At 39.9% G+C, this 27,186-nt stretch overlaps 1 long non-coding RNA gene across 2 annotated transcripts in view; it reads right to left on the bottom strand.

The window, feature by feature from the left end:
* Positions 1 to 18,107: 18,107 nt before the first annotated feature.
* The window catches only part of LOC119497365, a 120,246-nt gene continuing 111,167 nt past the window's right edge, over positions 18,108 to 27,186 (bottom strand). For both annotated transcript variants that reach the window (XR_005208906.1, XR_005208907.1), the window contains exon 7: positions 18,108 to 21,296. This is a non-coding gene — a long non-coding RNA (uncharacterized LOC119497365). The remainder of the gene's footprint in view (positions 21,297 to 27,186) is intronic.

Genomic DNA, 27,186 nt, shown 5'->3' with positions numbered 1-27,186 from the left:
TCAAAAGTCTTATGGACATACTTTGGGCAAGTATCTAACAGTACAACTTTGACATTTTTAGACACACTTTTATTAATCGTCAACGTCAGGATTTTGGAAAAAGTAGGAAAAACGCTGACATTGGATTTATTAAATGTTTTCCATATGAAATATTACACTTCATATGTGTGCATATCTTTAATATTCAAATTGTTATGAGTTCAAAGATACCAAATACTTTATTGTGCTCCTCGTAGTTTCTGAGTTACAGCCATTTTCTTATCATATTATATTGAGTATTTGGGCACATGGGACTACTGTTTTTTCCTTAAAATTTTTTTTTTTTAATTTAAGTTGCACAAATGGGTTAATGAAAAAATTGTATAACGTGACATAGTTCATGTCACCATAATGTCTTCCATGACATCAACTGCTCAACTTTTCCTGCATGGAACATTACACCAACATTACCTACCTATCCAATAATCTTGTGGAATAATTTATCATTTAAAATTTGGTAAAGCATGCTACAGTGTATGTATCACGATTCCAGATCGCTTTAATGATGATGTGGAGACGTTATCCAGTCCTAGTTTTCCTGGGGCTCCAAAAAACCAGAACTCTCTGCATGTACGTGTCTGGCTCCGTCAGCAGCTGGTGCTGCAAGCCTCATTTACCAGATTCAGATCAGGTATGTTGCACCACAGTATAACTGCTGAAAAGTACAGGAAAATAAAGAAAGATAGCATCTGAACTGAGAGCAAACCCATAAAAATGTCCTCCAGCCCTGGCTATTACTATGTTGTATAAGGCTTTGAAACAAAGCCAACAGTATTAAGAATTAAGTATTATAGCCAGGTCAAAAGTTGCTTGCAAAGCAGTTTTTGCTGAGATAAGAGCTGCCTTTTCATTTAGGTCTCACGTAAAGTAGGAATAGATAACATGGAGGTGATGTAAGCTATAGATGAAGATAAGGTCAGACAGAGGGGAGACATTTGAAGAAATGCAGGTGGATGTTATTGTTTTCAGCTGGAATGGTAAAATGGAAAAAGGGCAAACATAAAATGGATTAAACGGGCAGTTCTGAATTGAAAGGAGTTGTTTTTAGCGTAGCCCCATCTGTATTACAGTTACACAACAGAAATTACAACCAAGGTCCTCCCACTGGAGGCCACAGGGCAGAGAGAGGACACGAGAGAGGATAGAGTTCCCAGATCTGCTGCAGCTGTGGGCATGACAACAGCAGGAAGAGGAGACGGAGAGGTAGAAGGTAGAGCGATGCAAGATTGATGCAGAAAAGAAAAAAACAATAACAGGGGAAAAGGATAGAAATCTTCTACATTGTGGGAAAGTGGAGTTGAGCTGGCTGCGTGTCCAGCCATTGCTAAACTGACATGCGTGGTGGGGGCTGTAAATAAAGATCTGCTTCCCATGACAGAGCAACTTGGCTCTGCTTCACTGCAGCATCAAGCTGCTAACTGTAATAAAAAGCAAAATGCTGATTTTGTGGTATAAAATTTACATAAAATAATGACTTTTATACTTCCTTAAATCACCACAACAAATCACTACAAACAAATTAACATTTGAAGCATTTAAAGTCTTTTTCAGAATTTGTTATTTATTCTCATTCTTGAATTATTTAACAAAATGGTAGTTTTGTTCAATAGCTGATTATAAGGAATGGAAAAGGAACTCAAAAGTGCTGCAGTCCACAATATAGTACAGTTTCGTCCAAAAGAAACGTTTTTGGGAATTACACTTTTGCCTTCTCTTGCCAAGAGTTAGATGAGAAGATCACTTTTCATACCCCTTTCATGTCTATAAGGCAAATATGAAGCTACTTCCAGCAGCCAGTTAGCTTATCTTAGCATAAAGACTGGGAACAAAGGGAAACAGCTGCCAGTCTACCAGTAACTAATTAATATGAAATACTGTTTGTGTTTAATCCGTACAATAACGGAAGTTGTCTTTTTACGCACTTGGCCTGTGCTAAGCTAAGCTAAGCTAACCGGCTGCTGGCTGTAGCCAGAGACTTTATAAAAGAAGTTGATGTAGTCACTGTGACATCACCCATTGTGGACTATAGTTTTGAAGCCTCGAGTTCGGCATTTTGGGCCGTAGCCATCTTGGTTTTTGGCCGTTGCCATCTTGTTTTTTTGCAACCAGAAGTGAAAGGACAGGGTGGAGCTGAGTACAACCGAATGCTGAGTAAGACATTTTTAGGAGAACAAAATGTTACAATTAACTTTCATGATCTGAAAACAAACACACTGTGAAAGGGTTAAAGTTGTAAAATAAAAACGTGGATAACTCCCAAACCGTACAACGCTGTGGTAGGGACCTGTCAATCACTAGGTAGCCACACTCTAAAGCATACCCTGCTTTATGGTCTATTTGACTCTAAAGGCGACCATAATTTACTAAATGAACATCATTCTGTATTGAAGAAAACCTGAAACTAGCGATTGAGACCATAAACTCATGTTTACAATGTTTACTGAGGAAATAAATCAAGTGAGAAGTAGGCTCATTTTCTCATAGACTTCTATACAATCAGACTTCTTTTTGCAACCAGAGGAGTCGCCCCCTGCTGGCTATTAGAAAGAATGCAGGTTTAAGGCACTTCTGCATTGGCTTCACTTCTCGAACCCCGGAGTTGACCACTGGCTGTAGCTTCATCTAATATTCAGCAATCAAGCGAATGTGCATTTCCCAAAATATTGAACTGTTCCTTTAAATAAGTCTCAGTGCCATGAAACCAGAGTTTCAAATTTTCAACAGCTCCTATAACTACTACAACACATCAAACATGCAGGATCAAACCCGTACAATGTTAGGACAATATCGCCTATAATACTACAGTAATATTCATATAAAGAAGTGAAAATGTCTGTCTCAGAATCTATAGTTCTTGTAACAGAGGGACTATTTGGTGTAAACTGTATGAGTATTATTATTCTATTCATAAACTCTGTAAACTTACTTTTTTTAAAGCTCATGATTAACAATCCAGAGACAGCTAGATTCAGCTACACCAATTCCATGATGTAAGCTCTAATAACTGAATTTGAACAACAGTGAGTAACTGAAAAAGCAACTGAAAGGAAGTGCTTATACACAATGTCACACTGAACTGATAAAAGGTGAAAATAAGAGGAGGCAAAAGAGGGAGACAGCGAGCCAGCTTCAACCAGTGGAAGCGATATCTTTTGTTAATAGAGAACGGAACAATAAAAGAGACTCATGTTCAGTTAAGTGTCATATTTACAGCTCATCTATTAGTAGTTTGAATTATGACATCCCACTTCACACCTCATCAGTGGTGTGACCAGCGAAGAAGATGTTGAGGAGAGGAGAGGAGAGGAGAGGAGAGGAGAGGGGGAAGTTTGGGGCGAGTCAAAAACAGGATCGAAGAGAAAGCAGAAACCATTTATTTTTGCAGAAAACTGCATCTTCAGCTTAGAAGGTGGGGCTGAAAGAGAGTGTGTGTGGGGGGGTGTGAGTGTGTGTTGTCACATGACTGATGCAGCCAATCAGAAAACTGTGATTCAGGTTCACTGCTAAGTTTACTGGGTCAAAACAGATGCGATGAGAAGGAGGTAGGGAGGAAAAAGGGGGGCGTGCATTGAGTACCAGCCCCAAATTTTCACTCTGCACTCTCTTTATCTCTATTTTTTCCACAATGTTTCTGTCAATCTCCCTCAGTTTTCTCCCTCTCCTCTTTATCACCGTCTTTCTGTGTTCCGATTTTGTCCTTTTTTTCCCCTTTTGCAATAAATGTTTTATTGTATTGCAATAAAACCCATTACCCCCTTTACTGAATGTGCCTCATGTTCTAAATATATCTGCGTTCCCTCTGGTTTCATTAATGTAGCCTAGTTCCTAAAATGCACAACAATTACACAAGCATGCACAAGGAAATAAACAGAAAATATTTGGCAGATTAGTTCCTCTAGCAGAGAATTGTTTTTTACTGTGTGTGAGTTGACATAAAATCCTATAAAAATGTTCCTTCCAGCTAAAACGCTTCACTGTTTCTGAATTCAGGTCCCAGGTGGTTCAAAGTAAAACACTTTGGGAATCTCTGGCAGTATGGCAAGTGTGGATTTGGAGGTTGTTAAAGATCTAAATGCAGTATTCATTGACAGCACAGTGTGTCATCATGCCTTAATCACAATCATTTTGTCCACCTTTTTTCCCTCTGCTTTCTACGTTATTTTCTTTTGCCTTTATTACTGTCTCATTCTGATGCAAAGTCATTTTCTCTCTCTATTCTTGCATCTTTGTTTTCTACTTCTGTCTCGTCTCTCCTGGCTCTGCCCCTTCTTTCTTCAACTGTTCTATGTTTGCTGTTATTTTAGACAGCCAGCAGCATTATTTGTACCTGTCACCAGACTGTCAGTATTTGAGGTGTCAGGGAAGAGCTAAAAAAGACGAGCGGAGGGTGAGTCATTTTGTCGAATTTTAAGATTTTGGTGAAAAAAAAAGTGCACCTGAGTAATTTGAGGGATGTATTAACTGCTATTTTCTAACAGGGCTTGTGCAAAATGGAATCAAAATATGCTATATGGGTGGAAAAAAACAGTAAGAGGCCCGAGAACAACACTAGATGAAACGGAGAGATGCTGTATGGGGAAGAAAATAAATCACAGGGAGAGAGATCAAGAGTAAATATAAAGAGAGTAGGAGGCACTGAGAAACACAAACAGGGGAAATAATAATAGGCTGAGGCAGCTGAGAGATAAGAATGAAATGCGAAACGGAGACTTGATTGGGATGAAAATGAGATGACACAAATGAGACAGAGAGGAAGAGAATTGATATGCCGTTTACTGACAACACAAAAGGATGCCACACACACATTCCTTCATAAACAATTTAACCATATTTCCCATATAACACACTCTTAAGTTATTCCGCACCATATGCTTGTCCCATTTACTTATGGTTTCACATGCAAGCATTGCTGTGGCTATAATTTAAGAATAATTTGTTCCTGCTGTTTCATATGCCCGTATCTTATTGCTACCCATATGGCCGAGCAGCGTGGCATTCAGTTTACATACAGGCCTATGCCTCTATTTCCAACATCTCCATCAGATAACATTCAGCACAATCACACTCAATATTGGACTGGCTATTCTTTCTCTCATAGCACAATGTTTTTCTGATTACCATCAGAGGCAATATGGGGCACCGCAATTCACTTGCAAATGCTGCATGTATAAGACCGCATTATGCTTTTATTGGCGACTGAAAACATTTCTAATATAAGGCCAGACACAGGGGGAGGAATAAGAAAGGCACTGCGCAGGGTGCAGCCTTCAATAATACAATTTTGTGTTCAGCGGCAATAGAAGACTCCCTCCTGTGCCGCGCATATACTGCACTGGCCTGTCAAACAGGCTTTTATTATGAGAGACAGAGAGGGAGAGAGCATGTGAGACAGCAGGAACAATTACAGTATTATTTGGGGTTTGGTTATTTCCTGGCACCCCGTGTGTGTTTATGGGAACATGCGAGCTGGTGTGCGTTCAGGGGTTTGTCCTGTGTCTTTTGCCACATATTCTTCTTGGTTCACTCAGATAACAAACAGGAAACATGAGCATTTCCTAAGGCCATGATACACAGCGATCTATGGAATATTAGATGGACAACAGTGATAGTATTTTTCTTTTGTATGTTTGATTTTAACTGGGGGTATCTATAGTCATCTTTTTTTTCCCCTGATCAGCATCAAACTCTCTCTCTCTCGATTGAACTGGATATAAAGGAAGAGAACAGTAACAACGTATGAGAATTAAATTCAGTTTTGTGTAGTGTATATTCATGTGATGTTACAACGGAGCCCATGATGCAGCCCGTTTGCACGAAAAGGCGTATGAATGACGGTAATGTGCAATAAGCACGCCTTTCTTGCTTTTGGCAAGCCATTTGTACACCATGTAGTCTGTACTGGGCGGCATGGTGGTGCAGTGGTTAGCACTGCCATCACAGCAAGAGGGTCGCAGGTTCAAACCCGGCTTGGGGCCCCTCTGTGTGGAGTTTGCATGTTCTCCCCGTGTTAGCTTGCGTTTTCTCCGGGTTCTCCGGTTTCCTCCCACAGTCCAAAGACATGCAGGTTAGGTTAACTGTTGACTCTAAATTGCCTGTAGGTGTGAATGTAAGCGTAAATTGTTGTCTGTCTCTATGTGTCAGCCCTGTGATAGTCTGGCGACCTGTCCAGGGTGTACCCCGCCTTTGCCCAATGTCAGCTGGGATCGGCTCCAGAACCCCCCGCGACCCTGAATAGGATAAGCGGTTACAGATAATGGATGACTGGATGGATGGATGGATGGATGGATGGATGTAGTCTGTACTGACTGCAATGTAAACACATTTGCCTAAATATACTACGCTCAGAGCTAGAGACGTAAAATGAAAAGTGAAAAAAAAGACCGAGGTGGATGGGTCCAACAAACACAGGACTTTCAACCACGAGATCAGTGTTTTGTTTTGTTTTGTAAGCTACCTTAGTGGCGATTGTCACATGTTCATGACGTGTTTTCTGTACTGATGTTACAATGTTTCTGTACGTATTGTACTTAGTTTATGTACTTATTTTAAGGCCAATTATGATGTTTTTCCTAAACCTAACAAAGTTGTTTTGTTCCCTAATCATAACTAAGTGGTTTTGATGCCTAAACCAAAGTGAGTGGTTTTGTTGTCCCCTGCTGGTAAGACGTGACACTGATGCGCTATCCACTGTTGGACAGTTATCCTACTTGGTTGGCTGATGATGAGTGTATTTAGTGCACCAATCACTCCATTACTAATTTTGTAGCTTTTATTTTAACAGTGTGTAGGCCTTTCTTTTAAAAGGCTCACTTCTACTTGATCACCATAAAACAATATGATCCATGTATAATACGATGCTACATGATGTGGCATCAACACGGCACATTTTAGCGAACATGGTTCATCAGGTTTGTTTATTTGTTGATAATCCCCAGCTATTTGTGTGCAATCACCTGTTGTTTGTCAGACCAATTCTTTGAATAGAAATATGATACTCAGTCCCCCAAGACTATAAACTTTATATAGAGCTACAGAAAATCTGACCTCTTCATTTATTTGTGCTTGATTTAGGCTAATGAATTATAATGATCCAATACTGAACTGAAGCCCAGAATTTTTATATCCACAGCAGCTCCGCTCCAATTTGGCCTTTGACTTAAAATTAAGGAGGAAATTCTATCCAGAGTGCCTATTGGCTTTGAACCAACCAGGTCCTCTCAGGTCCAGCCAGTCTGGTCATTGGATCGTTTTTATTGGCTACCAACGGGGTTGTGTTCCAAGAAGCAGGGTTTACTGAGTTGTCCGGTACTTTACTGAGTAAATCCAGGGAGGCTTTTTACATAACGTCCCAGATTTGAGGGGGTGCCACATTTAACTCCATCAAGATATCTCAGTAAACCTAATTCCTGGATCAAGCCACACATTTTGGAACAACTGCTGAGTTGTGTTTGTCACATCCAGTGTCTGGTCCTGGGAGGATTGTCAACACCATGTTATTGAGTGCGTTGCATGAGTTACTATTAACAACAACAGCAATGGGGTTAACATACAGATCCTCGTTGCAGAGGACTGTAGTACGTGACCAGGCCATAAAACCACCCGAATGCCAGTCAGCTCTTCGAACTTAAAAAAAGACGTGTTAATGGCTACACATGTTATGCAGTTGTAAACAAAATTAGCCTCCCTAAGTTGGAACCCTCTTTCAATACATCACTATGTTGACAAGGTATTAACAGGGCGGCCTCTGCATTGACGGCGGTGTTGAATGTTATCAGCAGTGTAGTTGCTGACACAGAGCTGTGACATTGGCAAAAGCCAGCGCACTGAAAAGGTGGGGCTACTAAAAAATAATGAGCTGCCTCAGTTGCCTGAATATGAGCCGTACGCTACTGATATCATTAACATTTGTCAGCTAAACATGACACTTCCTCATATCAATAAAGTTTCAGTCCAATAGGGAAATAAATAATTAGCCCCCAAACAAAACAAATCACATTTATCTGACCGTAGAGGTTGCTGACAGTAAACAGGGAGGCTGATTGTGACATATTGCAACAAACTGGCTTGAATGGCATAAATGCACCTCTCCTCTAAAAAATTACAGTCAGAGAGCCACAAGTAATATTTGAGTTATGCCTTTTCTATTTTGAACATGTGTGGAAATTGTATCTCAGTATACAGGTTGTTTTTAAGAATGTAACAAAACTGATGACATTTCCATGCATCACCAAGACAACCTCAAACACGCATGCTCCTTCATATCATGTTTGGGTATTAAATGTATAAAAGTTGAAGGAACAGTGTGTAACATTTAGGGGGATCTATTGTCAGAAATGGAATATAATATTAATGAGTATGTTTTATTTAGTGTCTAATCACCTTAGAATACGAATCGTTGTGTTTTTGTTACTTTAGAATGAGCCGTTTATATCTACATAAGGACGGTGTCCTCTTCATGGAGCTGGTTGCCATGTTTCTACAGTAGCCCAGAACGGAAAAAACAAACACTGGCTTCAGATAGGGCCATTTGCGTTTTCACATTTTTGCGCTGGTCACTGTAATTCTCCTACACGCTTGGCACACGGGAGAAGTTTCAGTTGGTTGCAATCTGCAACCTCACCACTAGATGTCGCCAAATCATATGCACTGCACCTTTAAAGCACTACTTCACCCACAAATTGTTCGATTTGTAAATGATCAATTATTCCCCCCCGTTACCTTGAATTCTTGAAGAAAACTTTTTCTTGCATGCTTCCACGGTGAACGAAGAATAAAAAAAAGGAGAAACATCTTAATGAATTGAAGTGAATAGAAATAAAACAGTTAGGACTCATCCGGTCTCGCACGGACGAGTAACGCGCCTGCACAAGTGTGCGACTGTTTATGCGGAAGTGTTTTAAATAGTAAGGGTTTAGCGAAAATGCATGTTTGGAAAGTAGTGAGCATAGTGAGCAGACTTGAACTATACTGAACGAGTTGTGTGAGAGTTTGTAAACTGATATTTTGATTAGGATTTGCTGTTGTTAAATGCAGCCCCCATTTACTCCAATTCATCCAGACTTGTTCTCGCCGTCTTCTTTTTAGCCATGTTAGCGCCATGGCACTAGGAATGGCAGTGTCGATCTGTCAGTCGGTCCACCACTTTGGTCCGGATTGAAATATCCCCAGATCTACTATAAATATTATATCTTCTCTACCAACTCTTATGACTATCCACTGATCACCCAGACATAACTGTCAAGTGCATTAATGACACCGAAGAGTTCGCTGCCACAGATGTAAGTCAATAGAAAGTAATTTTCTGAGCCCCATACGGAGTCAGGCTGTGACACATTGTTTGATGTTTTAGCTCCCTACTGTTATTACTTTACTGAATATGAAATGACACAGTAATTATGAGGTAAAAGACTGGCAGCTTTAATTAGAGGTTATATTCAGCCATATGGAGTGAACAATTAAATAACTACTGTCATTTCACATCCAAGGTAATTAAAACATCAAACAATGTGTCACTGTCCAAATACTTATAATGCAGAGAATCACAGAAAATACACCAAAGGATGAGCTCAAATGGCAAATGACATTTTTTTCCTGTGAAATTCAGACTGCCGGTGAGCTTCTGAGCTTCAGCGGTGAGGAGAAGTTAGTGACTGGTGCTGTGATGTATCACAGAAACACAAAGTTGTGTAGCTGTAGTGTAGATATAGAGGTCTATTCATTATTTCATCATTTTAAAATATTTAACAAAAAGACATCACAGTCACAACATCAAATGATCATGCATGATGTGTAATGACATGGCATTACATAATACGTTATATCTTTATCAGATCTAATGAGCGATGTGGAGAAAGGCGATGATGTGGCCACTTACCTTGACAAGAAACAGAGGAACATTAATTACGTAATAGACCTTTTACACAGTGGATATTTTGGCTTGCCATAGCAGGATAAGCACAGGTTTAAAGGTGCTAAATGCGAGATTGGGAGCATTTCCATTGCAAATCACGGAGAAGCTCAGAATACAACACACACAGAGGGAGAGCGACTTCATACTCTGCTCAGGTAGACATTTCTCCTTTATATAGTAAATTAGAAATATGTTTTACTATAATCAAATACTAGATTTTTACTTCTATATTAATGCTCTGGATATCGTATAGGGCAAGCTTTAATTGATAGCATCAAAACAACAGCATTCCCTTTAGGTGAGTTAGTTTCAGGCTCCTAGTACTATCATGTCTTATCGGGACACTTGATGGATGATGATGCTTTTCCTGCTACAACAAGTCAAAATGTCTGCTGTGAAGAAGTCTATTGGTCCATCTGCAATACCAAGTGGTGACTGCCTGGTTACTCAGCAGGCTTATACATACACCGCGCTTCAACCTCTACTCCGTCATTACTCACTTTTCACTGATGTATTTATAACACCACGTTCTAGCAGATTGGAAGCACACGTAGGAAGAGGGCCAAGCTGAGCTGGAGGCAGCACAGGAGGAGGACGGATCTCAGAGTACTGAGCTCTTTAAAATGAAGAACTCCTATAAGGAGGCTTTAGGTCAATTAGAGACCCTGAAGAGGGAGAACAAGAACCTGCAGTGTGGAGTACATCAAGCACATTCGTCCTGTGGTTAACACTTAACTGTCTGTTCAGGTTCAACCAGGAATCTAGAATATAACACACTGGAATTCACTTCTTACATATGAACAGATTCAATGTGTCTGGTCAAAGAGACTATAAATACATTGCTAGACTATTCAATCCTGTTTTGGTTGTTAAGTAACATCAGGTTAGAAGGCTTTATACAGAAAACACTACAAGCTACTCATAACATGACCTTCCTTGGACTTCTTTGCAGTATTTTGTTTCTAAAGTTTCATATTATAGCAATTCCTTTTTGTCTGCATATGAAATAATAAGGAGACGCATGTTTTAATACACAAAGCATGAAAAAGGTTATCTTACTCACCATCAGTAACCCACAGAGTAGATAGCTTACTTTCAATTATTTGGATGGCATTCATCCATGACTGAGAGAAAATAAAAAGCTAGCCTTGATAAATAAATAAACATTATCGTCTGCTAGTTCAGTTTGTGTGTTCGAGCCAAACGTTATATCGAGGAAAACACTGTTATCAAGTATCGTAACATAAAAAAGGGAACTCTTATAAAGACATTAACAGTGTATTATGGGAGACTTGGGATAATGACTTTACATTTTACTTTAATATTATAAAAAAAAAATCTTATAGTACCTTGCAACTTTATTCACTTTCATCAACCATGTTGTTGTCGTTACCATAACAGACATACCTGTGTTGTACAGTAGTCAAATAGTTTCAGTATACTGTAATATTACAGGGACTATTTGAATTCTAACAGCAAGAAATCTGCTTTTGTCTGCTTGTTTTGTCTGTCGCTGTCACAGATGGCAATGTGCTAGTCAAACTATCAGTGTCATTCATAACACAAGCTACATCAGGATTTCCAGACCCGACGCTTTGGTAATGTACAATGCACTGCAAACTAACCAAAATAACCTCAAGAATCATTTTGATTTAGAGAGTATGTCAGTAAAGCATAACATTTGAACTGCATGTAAAGTATCACCTCCCTAATGCATTTCATCAGATTGATTTATTGAATTAGTCATTGCGATATTTAAAGTGCCTTGATAAGGATAACCGTGAGCGTGAGGAGTCCAAGATTCTCTGCGTTCAGCTTCTGAACGTTAAGGTCAAGAGTGAGGCTGACAGGAAGTTGGCAGAGGAGGATGAGGAGATGGAACAAATTACGAGGAATAGCCAAAGGGTCTGCATGGACTCCATGCAGAGCACCCTGAGCTCTGCGGTGAAGAGCAGGAGCGATGCTGTGAGGATCAAGAAGAAGATAGAAGGAGACATGAATGACGTGATGATTCAACTGAGCCAAGCCAATCACCAGAAATAAGCTTGGAGATGTCCAGGAACAGCTCAGAGTAGGTTATGGATCATTGATTCAATATAGCTGTAGTCAAAACGCTGCAACAAACAGCTCAAGTAACTTTCCAGTGAAGATTCACGATTTGTATTGCTTCTTTTCTATTTTTTATTGAATATTTGTTTTTTGTTTGCCTGTTTGTTTGTTTTTTTAAGGGCTATCTTACCAACCAAACCAGGGACCATATTACAATGGTATCATGCCAAATTGGGCCAGGGGCGAAAAGTAGGAGGGCACAAAACAAGGCCTTGTGTAAAGATGATAACAGGGTAAAAAACAACAATTAAAAGACTAATAAAAAGCTACAAGATATAAAGTAAATGTCTTTTTTCACAACACAGAGTCCCTTGCAAGTCCACTGCCACGCTCCCTTGTCCCGCCACTCAATCGACAAACCGCTCATCTCTCAACCCACTTCCAGCTCTGTAGGCTAGCCGCCAGCGACATCCTTTCCGCTGTGGCTCCCCACCCACATGCCGCCGCCGTCGCCTGGAAAGAATAAGAGAAGAGCCGCCACTCTTTATTTACTTTACTGTACAACATTTTGCCTGGACAGCTTGCCCCAGCCATCCAGACTGTGTGAAGCTTACCTGGATGAGTAGGTCTACAACTTGTGGCCCTGGTTCCTTGGACTGCTATCAGATTCGGCTCTGCGGCCACATCTGCCACATCTGCCTGCTTCGCTCTCTCTGTGTCTCTCTGCTTCACTTTGTTGCTGCGTCGCTGCATCGCTCCGTGGCGCTCTCCTCTTGTATTTCTGGCCAGCAATATCCTGTCACTGTGCTCCCGCCCCTTTTAATTGCCTCCACAGAGGTGTTTTGCTGATGGCTGCGGCCAAGTCAAAATCACAACAGACACTCCACACACTGGACACACTAGATTCAACACAATACATGCAAGAACTAAGTAACCCACTAATAACAAACTAAATATAAATAATTGTAATTAAATGCAGGTGCCAGGTTTTGATGTCTTGCACAACAAGAACAACACCTTTGACTTTTTATTCTTACAGGAGGAACTTATGTGTGCACGTTCAGGCCGGAGCATAATGGAGCTGCAGGAAGCTCAGAAGACATGACAGATTCAAAGGTCAACAAGCAGAGGGCCAAAAGCTGTAATACTCTTTACATATTGTGTTTTCATAATGAAATATATTCTCAAATTTGTCTTATTTTCCAAATGTTTTCAAAGTGTGTATTCATAAAGCACAGAGCAATAGAGAACAGTAAGATGTCATACTTAAGTTTACATTACATGGCTTTCATTTGGCAGATGCTGTTATCCAAATGATGCATTCTGAGACATGGTTTCACCTAATCTCCAGATATCTTTGCACTATTAATCAGGTGTAAATGGTCAGAGAGAGCATTTCAACAGTGCTGATAAAATTGCCACTTTATTCACTTTTATGGTTAGTGTGCACAGTGGACAAAGCAATCCCCTGGAAGTAGAGAGGTGATTTTGTTTGCGATTCTACCTTTCACACACTGGGTGACCAGCGGGCCCAAATCCCCAAAAAGTAGTGCAATCATCTAATAGCGATGGAGCTTTTCACTTAGAAACAGTTACAACCGAGCCACAGCAGTGGCACTAAACTACACAGGCTGATTATGGGCTTGATTTTAAATTACATGACTTCAGCTAAGTGGGGGTGATTTACAGAATCTTAACTCTCCAAGCCAAGAATTGAGCAGGAATGGGCCACAATAGCTACCTGTAACAACACAGAGGCAGTGATGAAACTTGCCTTCAGGCTGCGCTGTAGGAGTGAACAACAGAGGAAGCATCTATTTCTCATGTACATCAGTAGCAGGTACACACACAGACACCCACACTTGTACAGTACACAAAAATACTGACATTGATTTGTACACATGCACAAACCCTCACACACACAGGCACACACTCAATAGGTGGTCTGACAGAAGTGGTTTATTGTGCATGAATGCTCCTCAAATTTCACCGTGTTGCATCAGCCAGCCAACTGTGTTTTTGCTAAATTAGTTTGCCCTCGTTTCCGAGAGCAAATGAAACAGCAGAGTATGCAGTGTAAATGACATTTAGATCTCACATTTAAAGTGAAACGCAACTGTGCAAAATGTAGATATATTATTTTTTTATGTGGTTTCATCCCCTCTCATTTCCCACTCACTTTGTTTTGTCCTCATAATTTCTGATATATTTGTAATAACATCAAGACATTTTATCTACAAAACATGGGGAATAGAGTATTGAGGTTACTAAAGGAAAAGTAATGTCATATTATGTTTGCCATATAGGACATTACTGCATATGCTGCTTACCATAAGCTGTGTTTACTGCATCTGATTAAAACAGCTGCTTTATAAACAAAAAAAGGGCCCCATTTTGCATTGATCAATTGAAGACTTTAGACACGTGCATGTGTCGCTCTGCACTGTGCTCATACTGCGCTTACGGCTGATAACGCCATCCACACTGAAGCGGGTTAGGGTTAGGGTTCCCGCCCAGGTAAACACGGTTATCCCTGTCAACAGTGTTGCCGTAGTTTGCTAGCACTTTTAGCACCGTTAGCTGCGAGCTGTCGACTCAGCCGTCAACATGTTGAGAGCCATGTGGAGGCAATAGATACGCTATGAATTTCGAGCATTCACCTTTAACATCGTTAAGAGAGTTACAAAAGTACCAGCACCACATTCATATGTAAGGGATAATGTATAGCAAGCCGGTCATTATTATAATAATAATAATAATTTGACACAAAATATTGATTTAAAATGATTTTATTGATTTAAAAAATTATTTTATTGATTTAAAAATAGTTGTATTGATTTAAAAATAATTGTATTGCTTACTAAAAAAATAGTTCTCTTGCTGTGTACGGCAATCTGCACAGAACTGCGTCCATAGCAACGGTCTGTTATTCAGAGCAGCGATCTACTATTAAAGAAATAACAGACCGAAGAATGCTGTAATTGATCAATCAGAATACAATAATATTAAATATACAGAATACAATAATGTATATGATATGATACATACGATAGATTTTTTATAGATTCCTTGAAATCCTTGTATTCCATCTAAAATAAATATTTATCAAATGTAATGTTTTCCGCATGCTCATAAAGAATGCAAAATGTAATTATGTTGTGCCTGACAATACATACAGTATGTATAAATATGTATAGTTATTTGGTTTAATTTGTCAGAAAACACTTTGTGCACAAGTCTGATTATGCAAACATGGCGATGAGGCTTTGGAGCGTTGTCAGTCTGACATGCGCTTGGTTTGTTTAACTAATTAAATGATTAATCATTTCATTACTTATTCATTTATTTGTTCATATATTTACCCATTTCATCAGTCATTCATTGAGTCATATAATGTGATACAAAGACTTAAACACCATCATACATTAATTATATTTTGGGGGGGCATGATAAGTCAGCAGATCACAGTTATGACAATTTATTAGTCTTCATATCTCACCATGGCCATTTGTCAGTGTCATGCCCAAAGATCAGGTAAGATTCATTTTTCTGTTGACAAAGAGTCCGTTCTGCAGACAGAGAGAAACATTTATACATCTGATACCCTGTGTTTTAATGGTACGGAAGTTTAAAACAAGCCGTATTATGTTTTGCACAAGTGAGGGCCATGCACACACTTCACTGCTGTCATCTTTTATTCAGTGTGTAACAACATCACAAATGTTGCACCAGCATAAAGGTGTATTCTTGTGTCACTAACACGTCCAAGGCAGATAAATAAATGAAAAATGTGATTGACAACTGCAATATTCATGATATATTTACTTTGCGGAGCGGTGTCAGTTTACTTCAGCAGCCTTAAACCCATCTGTTCTGAGGTCTTTAAAACATCTGGCAGAATTTATTAAGGATTTTAACACAAATCAGTCATATCAAATGAAACACATAAACCCAAAATAACAAGCAAGTTTCCTGCCTACCGAAGTCGTTCGCTGTGCCTCAAAAACAAGTGTTGTGTTTGTATCTATGTATTTTATCAAACGGCTCTTGTTCTTGGGTGTAGGTGATAGCTGGCACTGTAAATGTTTCATCATCCTTCCTGCCTCCTGTCTCAAAAACTAAAAGAAGAAAACATGTTTTCTTTTTTTCAATCTTAGAGAAAGCAAAAAAATGCAGCTGCTCGTGTGCATGCTGAGAAACACGTACACACACTCACACACACACACACGTGCACACACTGCAGGCCTGTCAGGCCCGGTTTCTTCAGTGAAGTTACAGACTGTGTCTTTCATCATGGTAAAGAGAATGTGTGCAGGGCATAGTGACAGTTTCACATACACAGCCACTGATTTAGGCCCAACCCCGCTGGTATTTTTAGCTATCGAAAAATCTTCTTTTTTTTTTTTTCAAACAGAATTTGTCTGATAGTTAGTTTGGGTGGTGCTGCTCTTGTATCGTCTTTAATCCCCTCTCACGTTGTACTGAATGCTCTTTCTTCTGCACAGTTCTGGGTTGTTTTGTTCTAGTCTGGTCTTGTCTGCAATGCTTTGGTGTAGATTTTTTTGTTTTTATCATTTTCTGTTCTATTCTATTATATTATAGAGTAGCACAAAGGAAACTGTGTACCACATACTGTTGCAGTTACATACAGTGCCAGAATTCAACCTCCACCCTTTCACAGATATTTTTAACTCTTTTGACAGTTTTTTTTTCCAACAGAACCTGACTTTGAGACAGAGTGATGGTAAAAGTTGTGGGGAATTTTCTTCTTTCTTGTGTCACTTTTCTCTGTTCTGATGTGCTGTGTTTGATTTCTTTGTGTTGTCGATTCTATTTTAAGCTGTTCCTTTTCTTTTTTTCGTATATTTTTGTATTCCACTACATCCTGCTCTCCTATTGCAAGCTCTTCTCTTTAGTGCCCCTGCCGTATCACATTTGTCTATTCTATATTCTGACCTTCCTGTTATTCGCTGCATTTTTAGTATCTCCGCATCAGGTGCAGTGAGTGACAGTTATTGGTCTGGTGTCAGTGGCTCAGGCAGGCGTTACCTCTCTTTAAGGCTGATCTCATTTCCTGCACACTTCCTCTGCGGGGTTAACGGCTGGCAGGCTCATGCACGTCCTGGCTGAGGTACATGCTGTAGGAGGGGAAAACTAAATAGGAGCCATTGCTGTCATGAGAGCTAACAAGTGGGAGATAGCATGTGTGTATAGTGGCTTTTCACAGCGTAATGTCCAATTAAACCAATTGATTACAGGTGACATAAAACACTATGCAGCTATGATGATCATAACTCTTCTTTAATTGTCCCGTAGAAGCTGTCATTTCTCATTCTTGCTTCTCCCCTTCTGCAATATATATGCGTCTGAGCCCTAGTTGAGCGAAATAAGTGCAGGTAACATCATTTCTGCTTGTTAAAATTTGTACTTAACTTTGCAAACAAGCATTTTTTATACATCTCAGGAGGAGAACCGGAGGTGCAGACTCTTTGGAACCTTAAAAAAAAAAGTGCTTTTTGAGGAAAGTTATTTGTAGAGTGCTAAAATTGATGTCATTAATCAAATGACTTCCTCCAGAAAGTTGAGAAATAGGAACCAGAGAGCCTTATTTTGCTTTTGCACTGTCTAATGGCTTGTTTTTTGCTCAGCAAAGAGGCTGTAGCTGAAGTGGAGAAAGCAGATGGGGGAAAATGGAGGGTGAAGAGCAGACAAGATGATATTCCACCAAAAATGGAAAGTACGCAGTAGTGGTGGTAATGTTTTTCATGGACAAAAAATAGTTAGAAAATAGAATTTGACTTTACAATGTTTGGGTCACATATAAGAAGACATGTTGAAGGAAAGTTGTAGGAAACATATTGGATTAGTAGACTATTCTTTAACATATGTTTGCCCTACTTTAAGTTAATAATACTGTTATACTGTATACCATGCATATGTTTACTACTTCAGTGGAACCTCACATGTAGTACCAACCAAATATCATTAATAAGTAAGAAGCAGGGAAACCAGGATGTTTTTTTTTTACAATAAGGGCTACGTTAACATTACAGCTCAAAAGCTATTAAACATGTCTATTCATCCACAACAAATGTTGTTCCTATTTTCTTTTTTATTAAAGCGGATTTTACGTTTCAAGCACAATACATGATCCAGATAGCATCTCGCAGGAATAAAGCCAGATGTTGGACAGATCTGAAGGCAGAGGGTTTTTTTCTTTTTTAAGCCAGGCTATAGGTTGACAGAACGTTTGACAAACTGCCCTAGAAAATAATGAAATCCCTTTACCTGGCATTTAGATCCATACCATATAATGATGGTGAAATCAACTGAATCTCAAATGATTTATTAAACACTTTATTTAATGAAATTCAACTCCACACAGTTCCAACGGAATAACATTCACAGACATTCAAGTAAAACCATTTTACCACCCATTCAATTCCATACCATCCGATATGCAGGCCAGAGGCTCATTTTGACTCACTTTCAATCAATCCAATGTGTGATTCAGACATTTATGTTCACTTGTGAGGGCTGTTAAAGGGAAACTAAGCTCAGACCTCCTTCCTGTTTTGTGTTTACTGGTGAGACTTTAATGGTATATATCATCAGCATGCTGTACAGTGCAATATACCATTTGCACTGTAATAGTATGTCCCAAAGTCTTTTGATTTTCCTGTCTGGCAGACTGACTGGGGGCCCAGAGCAGAGGGAAAGGAAGTGTGATAAACTGTCCGTGGAAAACATAGTGGGCCCACGTCTGACCACTGTAGCCGGGGTTAGTAACCACAGACAGAGATGGAAGGAGGCAGATAGAGAGGCTTCAAAACTGTTCACTGCAGGCGTGCGATAGGGCTAACCCAGCTCTGGTATTTTGGATTCTCTACATGTTGTTTTCTTATTTAAGGAAAAAGAAATGTTTTCTTCAATATGACAGGTTTAAACACGGAAAGCTGTTAAGTAGCCATGAGGGCATCCACTTTGGTCCATACTGAACTATCTCAAAAACTATCAAATGGATTGTCATGAAATTTTGTGCAGAAATCCATGGTTCCCATGAGGATGAAATCGTGACTTTGGTGATCCCCTGACTTTTCATCTCCAGTAAAACCAGTAATTCCAGTAACTCCAACATCTACAACATATTTAGGTTGAAAATGTGTACAGATATTTATGGCTTCTAGATGATGTATCCTAGTGATCCCCTGACCTTTCCTTTAGTGCCCCTATGTGGTTGACATTTGTGGTTTTTAGTGAAATGTCTTGGCAACTATTGGATTGATTGCCATCTAATTGTGTACAAACATGACCAAACTAATGCCCTTCCAAGATGAACATGGATGACATTAGCATTTTAGTAATTTTCAATATTTTAGCATTAAGCTTAAAAGCATCTTCAAAGCATGTCTAGCCCCATAGAGCTGCTAGCATAGTTTCTTAGTGTCAAGTCATCAAAACATTAACAATATCCAGGCTTTACGAGATATTACAAAAAGAAGAAACCAAATATAATTGTTACCTGATGTAAGGGTAAATATAGTCAATAAGTTGCAAATGAAAAGAGTTTTGTCATGAAAATATATGATGTTTAATGAAAGAAAATGAATAAATAAGGATAATGTGGACTGTACAGTCAAAAAAGGGAACCACATAATTGCAGATGGTAACTAAAGTAGACCCATTATTACTGTTGAAAGGTGGTTTCTATAGGGCCGTCCCAGGGGGGTGCGAGGCCATGTGCCAACTCGATATGCGAGGCCCGGCTCGTTGACATGCATGAGCATGAATCACGGTCACACTCGCACATAGCCATTCTAGTTCTACTCTACGCAGCTATTCTAGTTCTCCTCGGGCCCAGCACCACGAGGGGTCTTAGTTGAATTGTTTTGCCCCCTCTGTTAATGCTTTATGTATCTGTAGAAAAATAGCAAAAATAACAACATTACTGGCCGAGATACATGTGACTATCACTTCACTGTTTGTTGTGTGTAGGGGCCGGGTGTGCGTGTGTAGGTGCGGCGCTGTCCGTAGTACACTTTCACTGGAAAACAGTTGACAACACTGAGCTGGGATTTTCGGTTAGATCATTTTTATATTCTAGAGTATTCTTGCTAATTTCTTAAAATTACCAACCCTAGCTTTAACAAGATATTTACTTCATAATTTAAAACACCTTTGTATGTATGACGCATTGCTCACAGCATCTCAAGTCACCACCATCATTACCATAGCACCCTGTGGCAAGGCACTCAACTCTTTAAAGCACAGATGTGGAAGATGTAGTAAAGGAAGAGGTACACTTTATATTGCATCATTCCCACACGGCTGGTAGATTCTCATAATGAAACGTGTAGTCCATGTTTCCATGAGTCGGTTGAGTAACCATTAAAATCCTTATTCAACCTTATATTACCTCGATTTTTCGCAGAACTATACAATATTCATTAATAATCTATGTTACAATGATAAAAGTGGAACGCTGTACATATATTGTCATATTAGAGCTCTATAATCTGGGAATATTTCTCCGCAGAGCTGTACATATTGTATGAGTACACGTCCTTAATGTTGTCTTCGTTCCCCCGTGACCAAATTGGGATCACACTTCTTAACAGATACAGTGCACATACATGAATATGTTATTGTACCAGACACTAGGGTTGTCAAAGCGGTGTAACACCGTAAATCCTTAGATGCATACATTGTTCTGACCGCATGTTCTTTCACATGTACATACATGAGAAGCGTTAGGAGAAAGCTATGTACCGTAAAGAGGAGCATGTATAGTATTCGTGGAATAAAAATGTGGACAGCAAATAAACAGCACTTTCCCACGCGTCAGTGAACATGAACAAGAATAGGCTTTTTTCAAATCCATCATACACACGTATAGTAAAACACATCCTGAATATGCAATTAAGGATTATTTCATTTTTGAGAAACTTTACAGCAAGAGTTGTTATGATTCTCACCATATCACACATACAAAATAACATCAATGTATAATGATTTTCGAACTTATTTACAGCCAGTGATATCTTGTGAAAAGTAACGCTTGAGAAGATTGCACATCCTAAACTTCTAATTTGTACTCAAAAGACACCAGATGTTTCCAATATATTTAAAAGCGAAACACCTGAGTTGCAGTCGAAGAAGTTATGACAACGGAGATGACGAACAATCGGATGTTACCGTATATGTGACAAATGTGCATAATTAACCGTTAACTCTGTCAAGCTGTTTTCCTCTTCATCTTCATTTTCTTTTCCGTTTCGACGCAGGTTTCTTTGCAGATCTGCATTATACACACACATAGAGAGAGAGAGCAAAGATGAATGCATGTAAATATGAACAATTTTTGAAAAATACCAAAGAATAAAAGTCATGGAAACAGCAAAAACAACTGTAATTTTTCATTGAAAGAGCATTTCCCTGCTGATGGAGTACATGCGGGCGCCTGTGATGATATATGATATTGCACACAGTGAGACAGTCACCGCTATTACACAAGATCATCAAAGATGCATTTGTATATTTACTGTTTCAACCATAACTTTCATTGCCCAATGTCTCACTTACATGGTCTTATCTTTCACTCGCTGTCAGTATTAGAACATGTAAGAATGAAGACATCTTGACTGTATATATCTAATACAATGTAAGACAAGAAAATTAGTCTGCAGACACTCTAGCGGTCCCTAGAGGATGTGCTGCTCTTTACACCTCATGTGAACAACCAAACCCTAACTACCTGAATGCACTGTTGCTGTTAGACTGAAAGCCTGAAATCAGAGGACCAACTTTGCCTGTAGGGAATCTGCAGCTTGTCTCTCTGAGGGTCCCACATGTTGCCTTCACTGTACAAATAACAATTAGTGCACATTTTACTTGCATTGCATCTGCGCTTAAAGACCATTATCTATAGACAGGAGTCCTGGAAGATAATGATGTTTGATATTCTGGGAAATTCAACATGGGATCATTACTCAGCATGTTGGAGAGTGTAAGCCAAAATCTGAATCTGAGTGTCTATGCGAAATGAAAATGGCCTCATAAATCATCACTCTTTAATACTATATCATTAAACAGGAACTGACATATAAATCACTACAAAGTCTATATTATCCCCAGGAGGGGGGGTATGTGCACTTTGCACTGTCGGTTCTGTCTGTCTCCCAACATGTCAGTTTGGCAGACTTCACGTCTGGATCACTGTCATTATGACAATCATAACAATTAACAGGGTATGGTATTTTAAATATCCAAAATTGAAGGTCAGTGTCTTGTCAAAGAGGCTGGATGTCTATATGTACAGCCATAGGAACAAGTGACAATGGTGGGTTACACATTTGTGTCTCACTTATACCGTAAATTCCTAGATACAGCATATACAGGTAAATACAGACAGTCAGTGTATAAGCAAAGTGGTTTTATGTGACAGAGTGGGACTTATATTGGGGGAATTAAACCTGCAGTAGGCAAAATATTTCTGGCATCATTGGGCAAAAATTCCATAATAACCTTTCAACGTATTGTAAATCAAGTGTTCTGAGATAAAACTAGACTTCTGCAACTCCTCATGGCTCTGTTTTCAGGCTTTCAAAAATCTAGCCCGTGACAGGAGACTTTGGCCAATCACAGGTCATTTCAGAGAGTGGGCGTTTTTTATTGGCTGTTCATTCAACAGAGACAGCTGTCAATCACCCGCAAACTCTTGTAGTGTACTGTTTAGCTGTAGAATAAGAAAGCGTAGTCCGGCTGGTGGGCGGTGCTTGGTATTTCCTCAACTGACCTCTACATGGCTGCCAGGTCACAAACTGTGCACTACAAGATGTTTCTGAAAACACAACCGAAATAGGCATTACAGTAACAGTAAGAATATTGATTCATATTTGATCAGCGCTGCCTAGTTTGATCGTTTCATCGGAGTTTGTGAGTGATTGACAGCTGCTCAGAGATGGCAGCCTCCAGCTCGGCTCTGATTGGTTGATTTCCTCCGGTCTGTGAAATCTTGCAGATTCCATTAGGAGCACCGGAGGACACCTGAGGACACTGGAGGACACAGAGGCACGTGATTTCTTTCAGACTACCTGTCTCATGCACTACTGTCAGGATATAGTGACTTTTTTTTAATCATATTTGCTCCATTTCTATCCACTGCTGCTTTAATTGGTAACAACAAACTCAATTAATCTGGTGAGGAAAACTCTGCTATATAAAATCTACAGCCTGATCTGTAAAGGACCCAAATAGGCTGGCAAAAGAGGATATAATGTGGAAGTCATCAAACCTAAATAGAGTCCGATATTATGGATTTATGCTTAGAACAGCAAATTAGATGGAATTACCCTCCAGACTGTGTCTCTCGTATGTCAGACAGTCCAACTATATCAGTATGTGTCATCTCACAGTGAACATTGCAGTCGTGACTCACCATGACAAATCTGAACACACACACACTCGCAGCCACAAAGAACAATTGTCTAATGTGATAAATCTTATCAATAGCTTGTTTATATTCTTGTCGTTAAAATGAACAATTATTCACGGTTCATTGTAACAGTCTGATCTTATCAAATGTGAATGCTTTTTCGGAAATGTGACGCAACAATGCGGTGGAGGACATTTTATTATCTAGTATATATGCGTGCCCGTTCGTCTAGGTACAGTCATCGTCTCCGTGGTCACGCGAGACCAACATGGTTTATATTGAAAACATGAACACATGGTTTTCACACTCGCATGAGTGTAAACAAGCAAAAACAAAAGGAGTCACCACTCAGCACGACAACAAGTCAGCTCCTTCCACGATGATGTTGAAGTGAAGAGAGGTGTGTGAGTAAAAAAAGATGCATAGTGACGGGAGAAAGGATAGAAAACCCTAACCAAATTAAATGAAATCCCAATCCTGCCTCTTCCCCGTCTTCCTCTACTTCACTCCCTCATTCTGCTCTTTCTTTCTCAACTCATTTTGCTGCCTCACTTTCTCTCTCCAACCCTCCTCCTCCTCCCCCATCCATTCTTTCTGTCAGTCTCTGTCTCTCTCTCTATGAGCAGACAGGCAGAGACAGGGAGACTGTTGTTGTGCTTGCAGTCTGACACTATCAGCTCATAAATCCCTGTCAACAGCTTGTATGTCTCCTCTCCTCTCTCGCTCCTCCCTCCCTCTCTCTCTCTCTCTCTCTCTCTCTCTCTCCCTCCCTCCCTTCACTGGTGAAAGGAAGGAGTGGAGGAACCCAGTGACCTGCCAGTAGGGGTTTGACTGGCACAGCCGCACAGACACACACATAAACACACACATTTAGGAAAAGGAAACACATGTAGAGGCATGCACCCATGGATGTGAGATAGATAGATAGATAGATAGATAGATAGATAGATAGATAGATAGATAGATAGATAGATAGATAGATAGATGGATAGATAGATCTATGATTTCCTCCCTCTGTCTCCCTCTCTCTTCCTCCCTCCCCTATCTTTCTATCTTTCCCTCAGGCGATGTTTGCCGGCAGACAGTCATCACTGACAAGCGCTTCCTGTGGTTGGGGGTAAACACCTGGGTAATGAGGCCACAGTGCACAACAACTCCCCCTCCAAAAAAAAAAAAAAGAAAACACCAAGGAGCCCTCTCACTGCACGTGACACATGCCGGCACATAGGGGGCACACACACACACACAGTCATGCATTCACACACATGCACACAAATACTGCAGAAAGTGCAGACATGCATGCACATAAACACACACACACACATACAGAGACACATGCACATGCTTGGCTCAGACTGCTAAACAAGCAGTGAGCCAACCCAGCCGTGTCAGCCAAAACTCAATACCCAAACTGACTGCAGCAGTGTTGAAGGCACGCTGTAGCGAGCCGAGGTGAGGGGGAACCAACCGGAGTCAAGCTTCTTCTGTTCCTTCACCATCACTAATAGTTTATTCTCCAAACTTAGAAACAAAATCCCGCTCCCAAGTGTTGTCAGTGGGGGAAACTCAGTTTGAACATTTTGCAGTATGTCTACAATCTTGACTGACTGCAGTGCAAAGTTGTGCTGTGGTGAAGTGTGAGAGCTACTGTGGCGAAACTAGAGCTGTCAGTCTGACTGCAGTGTCAGTAACGCTGCGTGTCACTGGGAGAGTTTTTCTCTGTTGAATTGATGGCAAGGGGGGCGGGAGGGTGAGGGGGGCACTGACCAACCTCTTAGCGTTATAGATATGTCACTTGACATGATAATTAATGTATAATTGGAAACATATAGGAAACTTAATATGAAGTAAAATGATGGTTCTAATGGTTTTGTCAAACCTGTCTGTCATAACATAACTGGAGTCTGATGATAAGTCAGTGAAAAATGTTGCAATATATGCGCATGTTTGCATAAAACTGCTTAGTTATGCATCCGTTGGCAGTTAATGCTCCAGACTCCATGCAGGATTTATTCACACTCTCAGTCTCAGAGCCCATCAGCTATCAGTCTGCCGACGGATAAGACTCTGGGGGCAATGTGGGCTATATTTCTGGGGTTCCGGTGTAACCAGCGGATATCCGGAACAAGACTTCCTTTTCCGTGCGCTGCTCATTCTTTACAGTCCGATTAGCAACTTGAGACGCGACACTGGAGGTGTAGTTGAGAGATGACGTGTACGAGCATGTTGTTTCACAAGTAGCCAGTTTACAAGCTAATTTTAAATCAATAAAAAGCTAAATCACTGTGCATTTCAGTGAATGCTGCGTTCCGCCTCTTTTGCGCTCCACACTGACTGTTTACATGCATTCAACCAAAGCCTGCCCGACGTGATTGGTCAATGCTACTTGGACTACAAAACGGAAACCAGAACACTTGTGATACCAAAATCTTGTCCTGTCGCCTACAGATTCTACATGTGAATGCAGAATCTGTTTATTCACACTGCACTTAATGTCCCCAAGATATTTTATATTATTTTATATCTAATTTTATTACCTGTAACTTGTTTTCGAAGGTGTATTTTTTCACTTTTAAAAGAGCTAGGCCTGTATTTCCTTTTGCTTGTCCTTGTTTTATGCTACGCTAACACATTCCGGATCTACTGGATGCACAAAGATGATATCAATCTTCTCACGTGACTGTGGATTTGGCACAGTTGCTCTCAGGCAAAATAGATTTGGACAATTTACCCAACAACTGCAACCAATTGTGCATTTCCATGCCACTCTTGTTCTGTACAATTTACTCTATACTATCCAAATTGGTATTGTCACAAACAGAATGACATCTTTCTGCTCCACCGCCTCAAAAATATTGTGTGCGTATCAAAGCTTCAAGATTGTTCCGTGTCAAAAGCACTACACTGCAAGTGATTCACTCAAGAATCATCTTATTGTGTTATCTCTGGACAATACGGCGCTGCCTGCATCTCATGTGTCATAGGAACAACAGGGACGTCTGTGGTGAATCATCGGCCCTGCCAGAGTGGCAAAGCTAGGAAAGCCTCTGAGCACTTTTAGTTTTGCAGAGGTTTTAATGTCCAAAAGACATAGAACAAGGTTTTTGTGTTAAGCGTTATTAACTTTGGCAAAAACACCATGTATACTGTGCTTCAGCATGCACACATTATGGCAATGTCTGTGCTCTGTATGTGTCTGTATGCATGTGTATGTGTGAGTGTGTGGCCCACACACGTCTTTGTGTGCAAAGGAAACGGCTGACAGTGAAAAATGTGACCAATTCTAATTTTAATTGCCAATGAAAAAAAAGGCCTCAATATTTATGGGCTATGTCCAGATGAACTGACGAGAAGGGTTTAAGCATGAAAGCATATTCCTTATCACAATTAAAAAGTGCTTTAACATGACTGCAGTCCTTTGAAGTTAGATTAGCAGTAATATTGGACAGATCGGCCGCAGCTTCGAACAATGGGAACTGAATGGGGGAAAAATAAATTATTTAACAGAGCCAAAGGTAATGCTTCCCTTCCGTTGTCTCTTTTTTTCCCCCCTTGAATTAGCCTCATGCTATTTTTTGATAGATTTTCTTGTGTGGAACCGCTAATTTTTTCTTTCTTTTCAACATGAAATTACTTCATGTGTATCTGAAAAAAATATGCTTTGGAGTCCAACCTGGGGACTTGATTGAAGGAACCAAAGAAGAAAAGGAGAAAAAAAAGCTAATTTGACAGCCCAGTTTGGGATCCTTTTTAA

Source organism: Sebastes umbrosus, chromosome 11 (genome assembly GCF_015220745.1).
Source record: "Sebastes umbrosus isolate fSebUmb1 chromosome 11, fSebUmb1.pri, whole genome shotgun sequence".
NCBI classification, from domain to species: Eukaryota; Metazoa; Chordata; class Actinopteri; order Perciformes; family Sebastidae; genus Sebastes; species Sebastes umbrosus.
Note: the sequence above shows the minus strand (reverse complement) of the source record. Positions and strands in the feature narration are given on the sequence as shown.